The sequence below is a fragment of the Artemia franciscana genome, unplaced genomic scaffold, assembly GCF_032884065.1.
Source record: "Artemia franciscana unplaced genomic scaffold, ASM3288406v1 PGA_scaffold_49, whole genome shotgun sequence".
Lineage (NCBI taxonomy): Eukaryota > Metazoa > Arthropoda > Branchiopoda > Anostraca > Artemiidae > Artemia > Artemia franciscana.
In genome coordinates this window covers 135,736-146,842 of record NW_027062689.1, presented here as the reverse complement: position 1 = coordinate 146,842, position 11,107 = coordinate 135,736, and positions in this window count along the sequence as shown.

The following is an 11,107-nucleotide window of genomic DNA, read 5'->3' as shown; positions in this document are numbered from 1 at the left end:
CAATGGCCTGATGTTTAGCCCAAACCGTCACGTCCGCTAAGCCTCTTCGGACAAAGCTTTTAGGTTGTTTCTTAATTATTTTACTAGCTTTTCCAGGATACAACCCCTGTTAAAAAAATGCCCTCCTACATGAATCTCTCTACAAATAAGTGCTGATCCACATCGGTGATCAGACCTATTTTTGGGTCACTGATTTTCAATATTAAATCCATCACCAAATGAGGAATTAAAAAAATACCCCAAATTCAAACTAAATTCCTCCTAAACTTTATCCATGTTCTTACAGACAATATCCAACAGCGTCAATATATCACTTGCGAGGTACATTTTCCTATATTCCTCCCCACTTTTAAACCCTTGCTTAGCCTAAACTTTCTTAGCAAACTCATAATTGGCAGTGGTGTATTGACAATCGGGAAGTGACTCAAAGAACGCTTCGATGAGCAGTGATTTCTCCTCATGTTGCCTCAAGACGGAGTTGTAGTACTAATACAGGTATATGCCCTTACAAGTTAATGAATTATACATTTCATCACCTGGAAAGTGCTGTTTTAGGAGGAGTGAACTATTCAAGTAATCACTTTGTTGTAATTGAATAGATTGGCTTAAGGATTTGGGGAAGAAACTGTAAGAGTCTAAGAATAGATTCTATTTATTACGTGTTTCCATTTTCAATCATTCTCCATTTTAGTTCTAAGAGCAGAAGCTTCTCAGACGATTTGGGTATTATTTTATAAGAAAAAGACCCATCTACTCATGCGCCATCTAACACTTCACTTTTCTATAAACGTGCCAACGCTCGTAATATGGATTTCAAGTCATAGTTGGAATTGTGCATGTAAACCAGTAGAAAGTATTGGAGCCTAATATTTATATTACGCGATTGGTGCGCCACCCTGGAAAGTTACCCCCCCCCCCCCGATAAAATAGGAGTACTTAAATGAACGTGATCGTGGACTTTCCTATCCCTAATACCCACAGCAAATTTCTGCTGACAAACTCATCACATATCTTTATTTTTAATGGCCTACTAGTGTTCTGGTGATAGAGTCATTGGATAATTTATGGTGCGTAGCCATGAGATTGACTTTGTAACTGCTTTAATTAGTGCAACCAAAGCTGCTTCTACACAATCTTCCCCATCCAATATCTTAATTACCTATACCAATTGCATGGTATTACTCGAGTTTCTCTGCCTATGGGCAAATTAGATTGCAATGGCTTTGTGTTCTTAAACACGATTCGGGTTTGAATGATCGCACACGTCCCTGAGTCTGGCCACGATGTCTAGTGCCACATTATCGCTCTGCAAGTGATGCTTCAGCTTTAATAAACTGCAAAATCTTGAAAGACACATTGGAAAATAGTAGCAAGTACCCCCTTTGTTCCCTTTATCCTCACTTAGAGCCTGACTTATATTTGTGATTGGAAAAAATGTCCAATTGCATCAGGGTCTTTGACAAGCCTATAGAAAAGCCATAATAAGTGTTTCACTGATTCAATGGAGAGAGCCCTTACTGAATATGTTACTCCCTTTTATCTTTAAGTTTCCCCTCTTCACACTCTGTATCGTACTATAACACTGATACCCCAATTTTTCAATATTCGTTAGCCCTCTAAAAAATTTATATCCCCTTAAGTGTTACAAAATGTTACAAAAGAGAAGTGTTGTACCCGATTGAAGTCCTATAGCTCTGTTCTATATTTTATACCTCTCTTCCCCTCTCTCCTTTTAAAACAAACCATTTTATAAACTTTCTACAATTAAATAAAATTTTCAATAAACAAAATTATTGACCCGCTCAAATTTTCATTATGATTCTATACTCTATTAAAAATATTTCACACACAATCCGAATGAAACATCCTCGAAATTATGTAAGTCTGGGTGAAGTATCCCTATTTTCGTTTGCAGGTAATGCGAATACATTAATCGTCTTTCCACGTACAATAATCTTTTGTGCGATGGTTGCTTTTATATTGGCTCGCCCTCCCGCCTCCTGAATGTGTTTTTCAAGGGGTGTTCGAATCTTGCTGATATAGGAGTGCGATATTTCTACGGAATCCTTTTGAATGCTACCACTTGTAAGGAAGCTGATAGGGTCTTCGAACTCACCTCTAAAAATATAAATGTTACCCTAAACGCTATCAGCTAAATAAAATTTAGGTAAAACAGGGGGTGAGGCGGCAACACTTTGCTCTTGTTCTCCCATATCACTGTGAGGGGCAAATACCTGTTCTTCCTGTACCCTCTCGACCTTGCTTGCTGCCACCTACACTAATGTCTAAAAATTCACTGTCGAGGCAGAAATCTCTCGTTATACAATCTAAATCAAAATTGGGAGGGGGGAGGTAGACTAATAGGGCTCACTCCAAAACTATAATTCTCTCCCGTTCACTATTTCCTGGGGGCGTACATGCACTGTTGTGGGATTCAGATGGTAATGTTGGTTTGTGAGCGAAGAAAATAATAAGAGCTTATTAGCTCATTAAAACACTTCACTATGTGAAAGAATTTGTATTATAATTAAGAGTAAGCGCTCAGAGCTAGAATGATCTTACTAGCATGAAAAGAACATATTTGCCCCAAATGGACCATTTGGACGTATTGAGACCGTACTACCCATTAGAAATTTAATGACCATACATAGGCCTCCAAACAGGCCCTTCAAAATTATTGAGACCACGCTACCAGTTATAAATTTAATAGCTATACATTGACCCTTCGGGTCCATTGCCTACTGCACGACGAAGTATAAACTTTAATATTGGAAACTACCATATTATAGTTTCAGGTATTATAGGCGAGTCTTAAAATTTACTGAGGGAGTGTTGGTGTCCATTGCAGCTTCAGGATAGACATCGATGAGTAGATGGTCAATCCATACATGATCATCATAGTCGGCCCGGAAAAAGAATAAAAAAATAAATTTCCCTTTGAAGTATTTATGATTTTAAGCTGTGAAAAAAATAAATCCAAGGACTTTCAAATCTCCTGCAGAACTAACGGACCAGTGAGCTTATTTTCAAAACAATACTAATAGCTAAAAACATAGCAAAAAGTCTATTTCCTTTAGGACTAGGGGACCCAATAGCACCATTGAACAATGGGAGTTTCTGTAAAACTTAAGCTAGTCTTGGATTCTCAATAATCTAATAGTCTGACAAATTTATCTCGCATAAAAATTTAGTTTTTCCCGTTAAATCATGGTAAAAAGTTACATTTCCCTAAGGTGTTTCCTCAAAGTGTGATAATTGATATTTTACCTCATTTTTGAGCTTGGGATTAATACACCCCAATTTCCTTCTTAGAGGCAATAGTAAAACACCAGGTTTTCAAAGTAAGACCTTAAAAACACCTTTTCAAAAAACCACTAATAGCTAAAACTAAGGTGAAAAGGTTGCTATAGTCAACTAAAAGGAATAAACGTTAAGTTCTTTAGTGGAAATAAATAAGGTTTGTGAAAGAACATTAAATAATTTACACTTACATTAAAATCAACATCTTGCATGGAATTCATCTCATACTGGAAGGCTGAAGGGCCGTATTCTCACCTTATATGGGAAACACAAGTCTTAAAGGTCCTATAATTTACTGCCAGGGCCTTGTTGGGAGCAGAAGATCTCAAATCTTCACTTTGCCTGGAAGGGGACTGTCTCAAGACTTTGCAGTGCAATGGTTGTTGCAGCTCCTGCCCTTGCTTTTTTTGTTGGTGGGGGGGGGGTATTGGTCAGAATATTCTATCAATAAATTAAGTTTATGTTTTCAATGTTGTGAAAAATACATCTTTTGGAAATTCGTTTTTATAAGAAGATTCTTACACTGTTAAAATACATCTTTTTTTTCATAGAAACTCATGTGCATTTAAGAAGCGTAGATTTTAGTTTTCAGAAACAACTTCATCGCTCCCCTACCCACCTTAATAGGACCAAAAAATAAATACACTGATTTGAAAATTCGATGTCTAACCCTTTGCTTTATGAGGAATTTAAACTTTCTTAACCTTAATAAGGGAACAGAAAATTTTTAATTAGCGAACACCATAGATCACAAATATTTTAATTTTCTTTGTAGTATACTAAAGAAAATATTCCTTACACATGTATCGTTCATTGTTTTCTAGTAGCACTCGTGCTCATGGCCTTAAGAATATCATTAAAACTCTTGTAATAAAATTGTTTGTTCTTTCCAGATAACTTGAACCTAATTTCAACCACGTCCCCACTTAAATTTAAGATGAATAAACATTTGTTTTCTTGACCTTTGAGGGTAAAACTTTTCCAAAGAAAAAGAAAAGAATTCAATCTACCAAAGTATTTTTTATTGCTATGTTAAATTTTTGCTTTTATTATTCCTACAATGTTTTATACAACGTTGATATCTAAACCCCTGTTTATCATTGTCAGAAAGCCTCCCCCCTCTTCAGTTTAAATTGTCTTGCAACTAGTTTTTCAAAAAGCTTTAAAAATTTGCCATTATTCAGAGAAATATAGTATTTATTTAAATGGTGATAAAATAGGTTTGGTACGCGTCTCAAAATAGCTTCTCAGGTCAATATATAAGCTTTATAAATATCTTCTTATAAGTAGCTTTTTTTATAAATAGCTTCTAAGGGCAAGTATGTAGAGTCCCTTTTTCATGACAGCTAAAGTAGAATTTTATGTGAAATATGTATTATAGAATATGCTAAGGGGGAAAAGCTACAGAATGATTAAACTTTTTCTCTACTACCTAGGGTTACAAATAGCAGAGGAGGGGGGCTCTCTGATAATTCGATATTATTGTCAGAAACGACGCTTGTTTGCTATTTTTAGTGTAATAAATCTACTCCTTTCATTGATAAAATACATTTTTGTAGGCGTTTTGTGCTACAAAATATGGATAATGTTAAAATAGCAACGAAGACCACACTGCCTTTCCATAACAAACAAATACAACGTAGAAACAATAGGGAAAGTTTTTTCAAGACAATGGAAATTATTTATGTAGATATTTCGGCCCTATGTCCAAGGGCCGTCTTCAGCACAATACAATACTATATATATATATAAAAGAACTTACATCAAATTGTGAGAATTAAAACTGAATATAAAAACACTTATTAAAACAATTTTTTTAAAAATATAGCCCTAGCATCCTTACTTCAGCGAAGTTCAACCAGGACTGGCGAAAAGAATGAAATGAAGAAATATAAACTCATTCAAACTAAAGAGAATAAAATGATTAGATGCAATTTCTTAAAGCTAATCTTGCTTGTTTAGCAGCCTGTCTCAAAGGCCTTTTCGTAGTTGGTTCAGTACTATTATAAATTGGTTTAGTAAAATATTTTGTTAGATCATTTTTAATTAAATTTGAGTATAAAGAATTTAGTGAGTATTCCCCCAAGTCCCTGTTCAAAGAAATATTTTTATTGATTTTGAGATTAATTTCAATTGATTCTCGAACCACCTGTTTTATTCCCAAATTATTACTAATGAGTGAAGAGTTTTCAAAAAGTATCATGTGGGACGGATTATTAAAAATATGCCAACCTAGAGCAGAATCAAAGGAATTGTTGGAACCATTTGAAATTAAGGCCTTGTCTATGTCATTTTTATGCTGATGTAACCTTTTGTCTAGATTCTGATGGGTCCTGCCGACATAGTATTTTCCGCAATCACAGGGTATTTGATAGACCCCTCTTTGGCGAGTAACTGGGGTCTTATCTTTACCCGAATTTAAGAAATTGATGATTTTAAAATTATTAGTAAAAACTACGTACAGATTATTTTTTGTGCAAATATTTTTTAATTTTGTTGTAATCTTTGGGATATACAGAAGATAGACAATATTTGAGGGCTTATCAATAGCCTCACATTGTGAAGTATCTTCTTCGATTTTACAAGAATGTCTTTTTATTCTACGGCTAATTATTTTATTTACAAAAGGAATGGGGTATCCATTACCAAAAAGAATATCTCTGATAAAATTTATTTCTGCATTTATATATGAATGGGAGCAAATATTTAGGGCACGATCAATGAGGGAAATTACAACTGCTCTTTTAACTTGTGGGGGGTGATTTGAATTAAAGTGAAGATATCTATTGTTTTGTGTTGGCTTTCGATATATAGTAAAATCCAGTTCATCAGCTTTACGAATAATTAATACATCTAAAAACGGTAGTTTATTTTCAATTTCAACTTCAAGGGTGAACTGCAAATTTCGGTCATAAGTGTTAAGATGATCTAAGAAGCCCCGAAGTTCAGCTTCCCCATAATTCCAAAGTGAAATTACGTCATCCATATAACGACCCCAATAGACATGTTTTAGAAAATAAGAATTCAATGCCCAATTCTCAAGATTCTCGACGTAAATATTTGCTAGTAGCCCGGATAAAGGTGCCCCCATGGGTAATCCATTATTTTGCTGATAAAAAGAATCGCGAAATTGAAAATACATAGAAAACTTATTACAAATTTTAACAAGAGTCATTAAAACTTCACAATCAATTCCTGTCGCTGAAGTCTCGATCAAGTGGTAATTTTCTTCTATTTTGTTTTTTAATAATTCCTCTGAAATAGTTACATCTATATTTGTGTACATGGAAACAATGTCGAAACTACTAACTATTGTGTTTTCTGAAATACTTGTGTTGCTAAGTTTTTTAATCAAATCTGCCGAGTTATGAATATAGGAATTTTGAGAATACAATAAAGGTTTGAAAGCTGCACAAAGCCATTTTCCAATATTGGCAGCGGGAGCTTTAGTACAAGCCACAATAGGTCTTAAGGGAATACCCTGTTTATGTATTTTTGGTATACCGTAGAGTTTAGGACAGAAACTACCACGGGGAAAAAATTTATTGTATAGTTGTGGGGTGATTTTACCATTTTGTTTTAGCTGCTTTAATTCATTTATAATATTATTAGTGAACTGATCAGTAGGATCATGAGTTATTGTTTGATATGTAATTGTGTCATTTAAATGCGAAAAAATTTTGTTGTCATAGTCTGTTGTATTCATGACAACAAGTGAATTGCTTTTGTCTGCTTTAGTTATTATAATAGAAGGATCTTTTCGGAGATTAGATAGTATTTTTATGTCATGCAGATTTTCCGGTGTGGAATTAGTAGGAGGCTTAAACTTTTTTTGGCTATTATAGAGGATATTTATTAGACCAGATCTAACTTCATCCGGGTTAGAGACAGAAGGATAGTGTTTATGCAAAGCGGACTCTAGAGAGGAAACTATATCTGCCACAGGAACCTGTTTCGGTAGAAAAGAAAATTTTGGACCTTTTTCTAGTGTTTCGATTTCCTGGGGTTCCAATGTTTTAGAAGAGAGGTTAACGATAGTAGGCCCAGGAGTGAATCTTGGAGAATAAATACGGTTTCTCATCGAAGATTCATTTCGTAAGCCCTCTAATTTCTTATAGAGGCGTTCCTTGGACAAGCGAAAATCGTGGCTAAGCAAATTCCTTTCTAATCTAACAACTTGAGCAAAATCAACGGTGGACAGGTTTTCCAGCAAAAAGTTTCCAACGATTTTCTCTCTGAAGAAATAATATGTCGTTTCTGTTTTTTGTCCTTAATAATATGGACTAGGGTTTTTAACTGTAGTGTATGGGCAAATTGCGCTTCTTTTCGGGTATTTAAATGTAATTTATATCTTAAAGACTTGGGAATAAGGTTTTCCTTTCTACAGGATTCTAAAAATTTTTGTTGATTGATAATATTAGCATGTTTTTTTACCTAGACTAATAAAATAAAAGATATCATAGGTCAACTGCTCCCCATAAGCTAGACGAAAATAGCGACGAAGACCACACTGCCTTTCCATAACAAACAAATACAACGTAGAAACAATAGGGAAAGTTTTTTCAAGACAATGGAAATTATTTATGTAGATATTTCGGCCCTATGTCCAAGGGCCGTCTTCAGCACAATACAATACTATATATATATATAAAAGAACTTACATCAAATTGTGAGAATTAAAACTGAATATAAAAACACTTATTAAAACAATTTTTTTTAAAAATATAGCCCTAGCATCCTTACTTCAGCGAAGTTCAACCAGGACTGGCGAAAAGAATGAAATGAAGAAATATAAACTCATTCAAACTAAAGAGAATAAAATGATTAGATGCAATTTCTTAAAGCTAATCTTGCTTGTTTAGCAGCCTGTCTCAAAGGCCTTTTCGTAGTTGGTTCAGTACTATTATAAATTGGTTTAGTAAAATATTTTGTTAGATCATTTTTAATTAAATTTGAGTATAAAGAATTTAGTGAGTATTCCCCCAAGTCCCTGTTCAAAGAAATATTTTTATTGCTTTGAGATTAATTTCAATTGATTCTCGAACCACCTGTTTTATTCCCAAATCATTACTAATGAGTGAATGAGTGTTTCTACGTTGTATTTGTTTGTTATGGATAATGTTTAACTGTAACACCCCAGTTTGTGATTCACATGTAATATCAGAACATCCAAATTTGCCGGCTGGTAAGTACCCTTACATCCAATTATCAGAAGATAAGCTGTCCAGTAGAACAACACCCGTCTTTGAACAGGGACTTGGGGGAATACTCACTAAATTCTTTATACTCAAATTTAATTAAAAATGATCTAACAAATATTTTATTCCCAAATCATTACTAATGAGTGAATGAGTGTTTCTACGTTGTATTTGTTTGTTATGGATAATGTTTAACTGTAACACCCCAATTTGCGATTCATATGTAATATCAGAAATCCAAATTTGCCGGCTGGTATTTACCCTTTCATACACTTATCAGAACAGCAGCTGTCCAGTAGAACAACACCCCAACACCCCACTTTTTGATTCACATGTAATATCAGAACATCCAAATTTGCCGGCTGGTAAGTGCCCTTTCATGCAATTATCAGAAGAGCAGCTGTCCAGTAGAACAAAACCCAGACACCCCAATTTACGATTCACATGCAATATCAGAACATCCGAATTTGCCGGCTGGTAAGTACCCTTTCATGTAATTATCAGAAGAGCAGCTGTCCAGTAGAACAAAACCCAGACACCCCAATTTGCGATTCACATGCAATATCAGAACACCCAAATTTGCCGGCTGGTAAGTGCCCTTTCATGCAATTATCAGAAGAGCAGCTGTCCAGTAGAACAAAACCCAGATACCCCAAATTACGATTCACATGCAATATCAGAACATCCAAATTTGCCGGCTGGTAAGTACCCTTTCATGCAATTATCAGAACAGCAGCTGTCCAAAAGAACAACACCCCAACACCCCACTTTGTGATTCACATGTAATATAAGAACATTCAAATTTGCCGACTGGTAAGTACCCTTTCATGCAATTATCAGAACAGCAGCTGTCTAGTAGAATAACACCCTAACACCCCAATTTGGGATTCACATGTAATTTCAAAACATCCAAATTTGCCGGCTGGTAAGTACCCTCTTATGCAATTATCAGAACAGCAGCTCTCCAGTAGAAAATTTGGGTTTACACCATACAGGATTTAACACACCTTATGCCTTTTTCACCAATTTGCTTGAAAGTGGTTTTAATAAATTTGCGAGAAAATACGATTATACTATCAGCAATAAAACTTTTTTAGGGGGGGATAGCTGTTAAATCAATTTAAAGAGTTATAGTTTGTTAAACTAGAGGGGGAAAAGAAAGAGGGGATTACCAGCATAATAGCAACTGTTCGATAGAAAATAGGTAATTTAGAGCTTTTACGGTCTAATACACCTTACGCTTTTTTTTAACCAATGTGCTTGAAAGTGGTTTTAATGAATTTTAGCAAGAAAACAAGAGTATTTTATCAGTCGTAAAAATTTTTTACGAGCGGCTGGGTTTTAGATGTTTATCAAATATAGAGAATTATAATAGCTCAGACTTGGTGGGGGGAGGCTATAAAAATCTAATTTTCATAAAATTGGATTTATATTCGATATATCGGGAAGGACCATGTCCTTGCTTGGGTGAGAGGGGCCCCCTGATTGGTTTCAAAAGAAACCCCGAAGAAAAGAAGCCTCGTAGGTTTTCAAAAAGAAACTATGACTCAGCAATCTTAGAAATCCTGAAGTAAACAAGCTCCTGAATTTTTTTAAAAGAAAATCCTGGGGGCCGAGAAGGTCCCTGAAGGTTCCTCCCTGCACCTTAGGTTTTCTAAACATAACAACCACGGTAATCTTAAAAATGTTTTCCCAAACCCTCGTAGGTTTTTAAACATAACACCCAAGGAAATCATGGGGTAAAAAAGCCCAGAAGGTTTTTAAAGGAAATCGTGGAGTAAAAAAAACTGGGGGTTATTCAAAACAAATCTTGGGGGTAAAGGAGGCCTGACCCTCGTAAGCTTTAAAACATAACACCCAAGGAAATCTTGATTTAGCGTAGGTTTTTTTCTTAAGAAACTATTGGTAAAATCCAAGGCAATCTTTATTTAGCGAGCTTCCTGGAGGGTTTTCCTACACTCTTGGGTTTTTCTTTTCAAGCAAAACAACTTAGAGATACTGAAGCCAAGTTACGCATGATTGGGTCACCGTTAGCTCTAATTACGCAACAAACAAAAGTACACATTCCCTATGACTGGTGCCGGCCGGCTATCATCGGGATGACGGGATAGGGCACCGCTTATATAGACAGGAGTACTGACCGCTTCTACTCCGGGGGTACTGGCCGCTTAAGCAGATTGACCCGTCACTACTTCCAAGTCGTGACATTTGTCAATCATATTAGATTTTACCTCCTGTCCTAATCATGTTTTATTTACAGTTTTCTTCTGTTTCATTTTATTTTGATCTAATTCTTTAAAAAATTTTTGGTTTATAATTCTTTCTCGCTTGTCACAGTTTTATTTTTAAATTTCCCCCCAGTATTCTAATTTCACTACTTTTCCTAACATTAGACAAGCCTAATTGGAGCCTATTCGAGCAATTTCCCTACTTAAAAAAAAAATTGTCACTAGTTGTGTATTATCGATATTTTTGTTAATTTTTTATATTTATTATAGGGGTGGAACGAGCGTATTGAAAACACATTTCACATTTTTAATGTAATGTTGATATAGGTGATGCTAATATATAATTTAAACAAGGTATATACCAGCAAATTAATTTCTAAA